Source organism: Lygodium microphyllum, chromosome 11, assembly GCF_053477565.2.
Source record: "Lygodium microphyllum isolate KBCC chromosome 11, Lygodium_microphyllum_v1.1.10, whole genome shotgun sequence".
Classification (NCBI taxonomy): domain Eukaryota; kingdom Viridiplantae; phylum Streptophyta; class Polypodiopsida; order Schizaeales; family Lygodiaceae; genus Lygodium; species Lygodium microphyllum.
Window position 1 is genome coordinate 78,704,500 of NC_141145.1, and position 10,077 is coordinate 78,714,576.

Consider the following 10,077-nt stretch of genomic DNA (forward strand, 5'->3'; position numbering starts at 1 on the left):
GGGCCGAACAACGGGTGTCCCACGTGGCAAGAGCTTTGACTCGGATGGCTGAGTGGGTTGACTCGCATCGTTGCCTCAAACAGTCCGAGGGTCGACTAGGGTTTTTGGCCGAGTGGTCGAATGGTAAGGGGCCGAGGGCTGATTCTGGGACTTGGCCCAAAAGCGACCGCTTGGACGGGCCGAACACGGCGCGACGGAAACAACGCGATGTCGATTTCGATCGATTCTTGGGATTTACACAATCATACCAAGCACAACCCTCGAGATCCTATCTAGGGGGATTGAGGAAGGGATTCATATACCTAAACGGGTCGGTGAGTGCGTCGGTGATGCGATCGAATCACACGGGTTGGGGCTCTCTAGCTCTCTCTCTCTCTCTCTCTCTCTCTCTCTCTCTCTCTCACTGAAATGGCACAAATGAGCTCTCTTTTGGCCTCCTGGCTCTTATATGCCTTCCCAGCTGTGGCATTGACATCCCGAATCACTCTCTTGTCGATCTTAGGCCTCATTAGCGAGCATTTTGTACATTTTGCACGATTTTTTCCCTATTTTGCCCTTCTTTGAAACAGTAAACCCTACCCTTTTCCGGTTTGATTTCCTAACTCTAACCTATGCTAAATGCAACAAAATTTGAAGACAAAAAACTGAAATAGATCCTCCATGCTTTCCAATCATCAAACAACGGAAATATCCCAAATACTTACTTATTTTGAAGATTAAAAGCACCCAACTTCCTACCTATCTCAAGCTCCATTTCGGGGATGAATATCCTACTTCGATGCTCGATGTGAGGTGCGCAAGTGCTCAAGCTTGAATCCGTTGGTCCCAACAACACAGCGGAACCAAAATGTGGGAGCTTTTGCTCAACCGCCAAGACCCTCGGACTGCTTATTCTTTAAAGCATTTTAAGCGAGCTCTAATGGCTATCTCTCACCTAGCCGATGCGATGTCGATCCTATGAGTGTAGTGAGCTTACCTTGATGCCCGATCGAGTCCCCTCCTCTCTCTTGCACTCTGGTAGCTCCACGATTCTTGACCCTCCTCTCTCTTGCACTCCGGTAGCTCCACGATCCTAGATGCTAGTTCAAGCATCCTCAAGCCTCCTCCATCTCCAAGCTCCATCCTCCATAGCCGCATGTGCAAGAGAAGAGAAGAGAAGAGAAGAGAAGAAGAGGAGAGGAGATGGTGAAGAGCTTCACCCTCTTGATCCCTCACTCTCACACACACTCACTCCCTCACACTCTCACACTCCCTCTCTCAAGAGCACACACAAGTAAGAAGGAGAGAAGAAGAGAGGAAGAAGAAGAATCCTTTTGCCACACACCAAAGAATGAGCTTCTTATTCACTTTTCAACTTTATATACAAAGCCCTAAATCCTTTTTGGGCGGTCATCCCCTTTTCCCTCTTTTACATGGCCGGCCGTAGCCTAGGGCCTTTTTCCCATTTCCCACCATTCTAATTTATCCTATTCCCAACTAGTTCATACACTTTGCACAGGAGCGAGCCCGACACTCTTTTACACAGATTCGAGGGCGCTTCCGCATTTTAATGGTGCGCCTTTTCCCTCTTCCGTTGCCTTGGCCCGACACCAAAGCTTTCTGAGGGTCGTGCCGGAACATTTGATTTTTTCAGGGATTGGTTGCCGGTCAAGGCACCTTTTTCTGCTTTTATCTTGCACCTTTTTTGCTATTTCCCTTTTTTCCATTTTCCGCTCCTTTGTGCTTGCGGAAACACGGTAACACTAACCCATCACCACCGTCCAACTCATCAATAGTGCCATGGGACTGGCACTCAGCTAGGAGGGGGTAATGTTTAGTGCAGAGCAAAGAAAGCAGAAAAAGAGGCATCAAGAGGAAAAGTGCAAGGTGGAAAAAATAAAAAGGTTTCTCATAAGGGAACAGACCTGGAAAAAATCCAAAAGCATGGGAACAACTAGAAAGAGTCCAAGGCGCAACCATGGAAGCTGCAAAAGAGCCAAAAGTGAGAATGCACACCTCTAAATATAAAGGCGTAGCCAAAATCTTTGTAAAAGACTGCCAGGCTCCCTCTTGTGCAATTTGTAACCATGGACGGGTGGTAGCACTAAGCTAGGAAGTTAGGGCAAAGGGAAAAAGAGCCTAGGCCGCCATGTAAAAAAGGGATGACCACACAAGGGAAAGAGGGCATGTATATAAGCCAAAAAGTTAATGGAAACTCTCATTCTTGGTGTGTGTGGCAAAAAGCTTCTTCTTCTTCCTCTCTTCTTCTTTCCTTCTTACGTGTGCTTGAGTGAGGGAGTGTCAGAGAGTGAGGGAGTGAGTGTGTGAGAGTGAGGGCTCGAGGAGAAGAAGCTCCCCATCTCCTCTCTTCATCTTCTTCTCTTCTCTTCTCTTCTCTCGCGTGTGGCTATGGAGGATGGAGCTTGACGGAGAGGGATTGAGATTTCTTGAGCTTGCATCAAGGATTGTGGAGCTATTAGTATGCATGGGAGAGGAGGGTGTTGAGAAATCAAATGATGTATGCCCAAAAGAGGCTAGTCTATAAGCAGCTTTGTATGAGAAATATGACAAAGATGTATGCTCTAGAAGCTCTATTGTCTACAATCCCATAAGCACAAATAAGAAAAGTGGTACTATCCAAAAACTATAAATGCATGTACTTGTTGACACTCATTTCAATGCAATAGTACTATCATTTTGTGCTACTCAAGATTGTGTTTATGAGTCCAAGTTAATGTATCTTGGAACCTAATTCACTTGAGTTATAATTATTTATCTCAATCATGTTTTATGTTTATAACCTCCCTCTGCCATAGCTAGCATTGCTCTAGATCCATGTTTATTAACATGGTATCAGAGCCATGGTGAGCTATGACTATTTTACTAGAGTAGAATCCTTCTTAAGGTCCTCTGCACATTCCACTAACCTGATATTCGCATTGGAAATTCTCCGATTGATCTCATTGTCTTAAGAAGAAGAAGAACTATATCCAACTTGATCTGTAACCAAGAAGAAGTAGAATTTTAGGAGGAGCTCACTACAAAGATCACTCACAAATGTGTTCAGTCCAAGGACACTAAAGACCCACTTAAGCAGTACTATAAAGAGGCTCCCGAGTCTAATGAGTGCCCTTACATATCTTTGAGAGACAGAGAGAGAGGGGGGTTCAACAAAGCATAGTGGCAAGCAATCAACCATGGTTGATGTGGAGCTTCCTAATGTCACTTCGTTTGCCGGGTCTCAAGCATCTCCATGAGTACCTCCTGACCCAAAACTACATCTCTAGGTATCAACCCTCGAAGGATGATGTTGTAGCATACTATGTTAATTCTGAAGCCCCTGCAACTAATCTGGTTAATGTCTCTTGATGGTACAACCACATCTTAGTCTTGCTAAAGAAGTGTTTGCGAGGAACTTCTGTTGGCATTAGCATTGCAGATCTACCTATTATGCATACAAGCAAGCTGCCCAATGGAACTCTAGTGCCTACACATGGTACTTCTGATGTTGCAGAGGCTGATGGTGAGGATGATGATGGCATTGATCTCTTCGGTGAAGATACTAAAGAGGAAAAGAAAGCTGCAATTGAGCAAGAAGTGAAGATGAAAGCATCAAGAAAGAAGAAAGAAAGTGGAAAGTCATCGGTTTTGCTAGATGTGAGGCCTTGGGGTGATGAGACTGGCATATGGTGAAGCTTGAAGAGGCCGTTCGTAGTGTTTCTATGCCAGGCTGTTTGTGGGGTGCATCTAAGCTTGTGCCACTCGGATATGGTATTAAAAAAATGGTAATCATGATGACCATTGAAGATGACTTGGTCTCTGTTGACAATTTGATTGAGGATTATTTGACCACATAACCTAGAAATGAGTATATTCAGAGTTGTGACATCATTGCTTTCAACAAGATCTAGAGTTTAGAGTGATGTTTATAGTTGTTAGTTGGACATTTATACCCTATCTTTTAAAATCCATTCACACCAGCTCATCCTCTCTCTCTCCCACACTTACTTGTTCACACCTTCTGCATTCAATAAGAGTTGTTTGCACCACGATCAAATGATCAATACCTATGTAATAATGAGCCATGAGCCCAAGTCAAATAAATTTCACAAATCATGTACCTCAAAATCTATGTCATGTATGACAAAAGAGAACTTGTCAAGTCAAAACAATCATAAAAGTCTGAAGCAAAAAGACTGTGTTAAGAAGGCTGGCGTAAAAAGCACATACCACACATCGATAGATGCCAAAGAAGCATGAAGAAGATACTTTCCACTACTACAAACAAAATGTGTTGCAAAAAAATTCATGTAGTGGATTTAACAAACCCTACCAAGATGTAAAGTTTCAAGCCTTAACTCGACTAGGCTGCCAAAGAGCTAGTCTCCTTGTGCATGTTTACATGCAAGGGGGCAAAAGTCAGTAAGGGTAGGAACTCACCATTTGACAGGGGGTATTGAGAAATCAAATGATGTATGCCCAAAAGAGGCTAGCCTATGAGCGGCTTTGTATGAGAGATATGACAAAGATGTATGCTCTAGAAGCTCTAGGAAGGGTTGTCCAAAATCCCATAAGCACAGAGAAGAAAAGTGGTACTATGTAAAAACTATAAAGGCATGTACTTGTTGACACTCATTTCAATGCAATAGTACTATCATTCTGTGTTACTCAAGATTGCGTTTATGATTCCAAGTTAATCTTTCTTGGAACCTAATTCACTTGAGTTATAATTCTTTATCTCAATCATATTTTTTTATTTATAACCTTCGTGTGCCATAGCTAGCATAGCTCTATATCTGTGTTTATTAATAGAGGGTACTCAATCAATCATCAAGGTAAGCTCACTACACCCCATAGGTAGGGAGAGCACGTCGGCTATGTGAGAGGTACCATGGTCGCTCGGCATGAAATGCTTGACCAATAAGTGATTCGTAGGTCTCAGGGGTTGAGCAAGAGAGCTCCCTTCATTCTTCTTCTTCTTCTTCTTCTTTCACAATACAATGTATACAAAGTATAGATAAGATACATCATAAAGAAAAGTGGCCTACTAAGTCAAAGAATGCATAATTGACTTAACCATGCCAACTCTTAGTAGGTGCAACAAACCAAATATAATAACCTAATAAGTTAGTGGCCATGTAAGAGTCATAATGATCACCAACATACTAAGTGTAGACATGTGAATCCATTCAACCAAGTAGTTCATCATCAATGTTCGCATGTGTTAAGCTTGCCATCTCAATAGTCATATACATGTCTCACCACATATGGACCAAACCATTTCTTTAGAGACCTTTCAAATAGCACAATATTGACTTTCTAAATTGATATCATAAATTAGCACCTATTTACCCTCTTGAATTTCCCTTAGCCTGATTTTTTCTTCTTGCTAAACGTTTTCTTGTTCTAAAGCCTTGATACTCACAACCTTGAAACTAATATCTCAATATCATTGAACAGTCTCCTCTCCAATTGTCCAATGCTTAGAGGAAGTAATTTCTCTATACTCAACCCTTCTTGCCAAGGCAACAGATTCCATGTAATATCCATCTCCTTAATCAATATAATCAACTTCTAACCATACATCAACTTAACAAGCATAAATCATATCACTCCACTATGTGTCATCCTCTTAGCCCATAATGCATATAGTAATATATGGGGCTACTCCTTTAACTTGCATCTACATGACTTTACTAATATCTTAATCATAGGTGGATTCTCACTCTTTCCATTACCTTCCAAATTGTAAGCTGAATTTAATTCCAGTTTTATCCCAACTGTGAGAAGAACTTACAATCCTCATTTGCATCTACTTTTCTCTATCAGCAAACAATCTTTCCCACACATCCATATCACTAAACACTACAAGGAAACGCAGGTATAGTAACGGTGGGTAGCGACGCAGAAATAGCGGCATCGCTATTTGTGTCGCTATTAGTGTCGCATTTGCGACGTAAATAGCGACTCAAATAGCGACGCCCCACAGGGAAAAAAAAGAGGGCCGAAATCCAAGCATGTTTCATTTCGCGCATTCGTGAAACATTTCGAGAGGGAGAGCGAGAGAGAAAGAGCGACCGTTTTTCATAGAGGGTGAGAGAGGGAGAGGAAGAAGGCTTGCCGCCGCTGCTGCCACCGCCATTTGCAAAGGAGAGGAGGAGCCGCTGTCGCGAAGAGGAGCCACCAAAACCTTGCCAAATCTGAGTTCATTCTCTCTCTCTTTTACTTGTTTAGGGTTTAATTTGTGTATATTGAGAGAGGGAGAGGAAATGAGAGAGAAAGAGAGGGAGAGGGAGAGGGAGGGACAGAAAGAGAAAGAGAGCGAGAGAGAGGGGGAGGAAATGAGAGAGGGAGAGGGAGGAGGAGGGGGAGGAAATGAGAGAGGGAGAAGGAGGGAGAGTGCATTCTCTCTCTCTTTTAAATTTTTTAAATATAATTTGTGTATATATATTGAGAGAGGGAGAGGAAATGAGAGAGAAAGAGAGGGAGAGGGAGGAAACAGGAGAGGGAGGGGGAGGGAGGGAGAGAGAGAGAGAAAGAGAGGGAGAGGGAGAGGAAGGGAGAGAGAGGGAGGGAGAGAGAGAGAAAGAGAGGGAGAGGGAGAGGGAGAAAATGGAACTCTCTCTTATTTATTTATTTTTTGTATAATTTGTGTATAATGAGAGAGGGAGAGGAAATGAGAGAGAAAAAGATTGTATTGGGTGGTTTAGTGTTATTTTGAATAATGAGAATGAGAGCAATCATATCATCTTCTAATACACTTGAGCCAATGGTAGCAAGTTGATCAGCTATGGTCTTATTCTCCGTGGTATACACCTGGATGCTCCTGCCATTCCTAGACATGTTGTTGAACTGTTGTTTAAATTGGATCTTTCTTGCATGTGTCATGGTTCCATAATTTTTCATCAGTATGTCCCAAGCATCCTTCGGAGTCTCACATCCAGTGATTTGAATTACCATAGCATCAGATATACATAGAGAAAACCAATGCAGCACCTTGCATGCTCTCTCATTCCATAGCCTATGAGCTCTTTTCTGTTCATTAGTTGGATTCATTGCAGACAACTCAGGAGCAGCCTCATCTCCTGTACATAGATCCTAATAACCCCTGCCAACTAGAAAGTTCTTCATTCTGAATTTCCATAATGCAAAGTTCTTGTTGTCTAACTTCTCTCCAACTATCTGAGTGATATTATTAGTCCCATGTGCATTAGCCATGATGCAATAGACTATGTCTACCAGATGCTTGACTACCTATAAGCCAACAAGTATGACTAACCAAGTTCACCTTAACTGTTTATGGCAGTTTTCTGCAATTAATTGTAGTAAAAAACTAGGGTATTTCAGCCCATTGATAACCAAAAAAAAAAATCCTCAAAAAAATGGTCTAACCCATAGGTAAAACAGTCAATACATATGCTATGTATTTGCTTCAGTTTAAACTCCTGCAACCTCACTGCCAGGGACCAAAGATGCAGTCTGAAAACTATAGACTGTGTATAACCAGCAACAATTTCAAGTCCAAAAACAACATGCGTACATGTCATACATGTCCCAGAACTTCCAAGATAGCTGCTAGTACATGTGTCAAGCCATACATAGGCATATAAGCACAAAACTGTGCATAACCAGCAAGTACAAGTGTCAACTAATTTGGTTGCAGGTTGCAGTCAACCAAAAATTAGCATAACAAGCTTTAAGCAGCTCCAAAAAGTCTTCAAATCATGTCATACATTCACTTTGAAGTGATAGGTTCAATACATGAGCATTTGGGTAGGCATAGACAACCTGTCTTCATTAATCACTGTCAAGGAACACATGACTGTTCATAACCATGACTGTTCATAACCAACCCAAGCACTGTCAAGGAAATTATTTCAAGTCCAGATTTGAGTATTCAGCAGCATCCAATGCTTTCCACAATCCTGCATACATTCAGCATGTATATGTCAATTCATATAGGTGATAGAAGCTCCAAAGTGACATGTATTGCTTCAGCAAGATACAATGCTTGCTATTCACTGTGTATGATAGTTTCCAGCCTGTCAATGGCTTTCAAATCTGAGTGTTCTAAGCAAGAAATCTCAGCTCCGAGACATTAGATCCAATGTATACATGCTTTGACACATTCTTGTGCTTTAAAGATGCCTTTTGAGTGTAGCACAAAGCTCATGTATGTCAATAATAACTGAATGCATGCTATCCATTCATTTTCACAGCAGTTTAGAACTGATTACAGGTCTGTGTCCATTACTCCAACTCATAACAGAGCTCCCACACAAGCATTTGCTTCTTGTACTCTTCAAGTACCTTCAAGAGTGAGCATTCATGCTTTATGGGTCTTGTTCAAGTGCCCCATTTGAGTTTCCACAGGTTGCAGTCCATTGAACCCTATAGGCGCAGTTCATGCAGTTTCAATAGGGGTTGCTGTTGTACACGATGGCTGATCTGAGCCTATACAAGGCTTGTATAGGCTCAATAGGGCCTTTCAAATGCTCTAGCAGGGTCACCAACAGCCTCTTGATCAATGGCTAGTTTCCTTCAACTATCCATACCTCTATGTGACCAAAATGGTGAAAATGACAGTCAATCCTCTTCTTTTCCAGCCCTTCAGATGAGTCTTGAAGTCATCTTCTGCAATGCTCTACTCCACAGAGCCCAGTCTTGTGAGTGCTCTGATACCATGTTCAAAGATGAGAGAGAGAGAGATAGGGAAAAACACCAGATCCATGAGCCTTCAGGATCTCAATGTCTTTTCTTCATTATTCAGAATAACACTAAACCACCCAATACAATATAAAGTAAACTAGACTGACTAGAGTGGCTAACTCTAGTCAAGTCACTGACTAACTACTAACCCGACTTATTTAATGTAGTCACATGGAGACAACGGTACACAATAGCTGTCACAGATGTCAGTTACACACCAAGACAAACTGACGGGTGGAGCTTGATTTCTAACAAGAGGAAGGGGGAGGAAATGAGAGAGGGAGAGGGAGGGAGAGAAAGAGAAAGAGAAAGAGAGGGAGAGGGAGAGGGAGGGGGAGGAAATGAGAGAGGGAGAGGGAGGGAATGAGAGAGGGAGAGGGAGGGAGAGAAAGAGAAAGAGAAAGAGAGGGAGAGGGAGAGGGAGGGGGAGGAAATGAGAGAGGGAGAGGGAGGGAGAGTGCATTCTCTCTCTCTTTTACTTTTTTTATATAATTTGTGTATATATATTGAAAGAGGGAGAGGAAATGAGAGAGAAAGAGAGGGAGTGGGAGAGGGAGGGGGAGGGGAAGGGGGAGGGAGGGAGAGAGAGAGAAAGAGAGGGAGAGGGAGAGGGAGGAAATGGAAGAGGGAGGGGGAGGAAATGAGAGAACGAGAGGGACGGAGAGTGTATTCTCTCTCTTTTTTATTTATTTTTTGTATAATTTTTGTATAATGAGAGAGGGAGAGGAAATGAGAGAGAGGGGGAGGGAGAGGGAGAGGGAGGAAATGAGAGAGGGAGAGGGAGAGAGAGAGAGAGAAAAAGAGAGGGAAATAAAAGACAGGGAGAGGGAGGAAATGGGAGAGGGAGGGGGAGGAAATGAGAGAGGGAGAGGGAGGGAGAGGGAGGGAGAGAGAGAGAGAAAGAGAGGGAGAGGGAGAGGGGGAGGAAATGGGAAAGGAAGAGGGAGGGAGAGAGAAAGAGAGGGGGAGGGATAGGGAGGGAGAGAAAATGAGAGAGGGAGAGGGAGGGAGAAGAAATGAGAGAAGGAGAGGAAGAGAGCAAAAGGAAATGAGAGAGGGAGAGGAGAGAGAAAAAAAGAGAGAATGAGAGGAGAGAGAAAAAGTAATAAGATGTTAAACATAATAGAAAAAGAGAGAAAGAGAGGGTGTGGGTGAGGGTGAGGGTGAGGGAAAGGGAGAGAGAGGAAATGAGAGAGAGAGAGAGAGGAGAGAGAAAAAGAGAGAAATATCATTAAACCTAATGGGGAAAGAGAGAAAGAGAGGGTCAGGGTGAGGGAGGGAGAGGAAATGAGAGAGGGAGAGGAGAGAGAAAGGGAAATGAGAGAGGGAGAGAGAAAAAAATGAGAGAGGGAGAGGAGAGAGAGAAAGAGAAAAAATCATTAAATCTAA

General features: G+C 42.8%; 1 pseudogene; it reads left to right on the top strand.

The window, feature by feature from the left end:
• Positions 1 to 3,176: 3,176 nt before the first annotated feature.
• Positions 3,177 to 3,890, top strand: LOC148028999 (elongation factor 1-delta 1 pseudogene; annotated as a pseudogene).
• Positions 3,891 to 10,077: the final 6,187 nt, after the last annotated feature.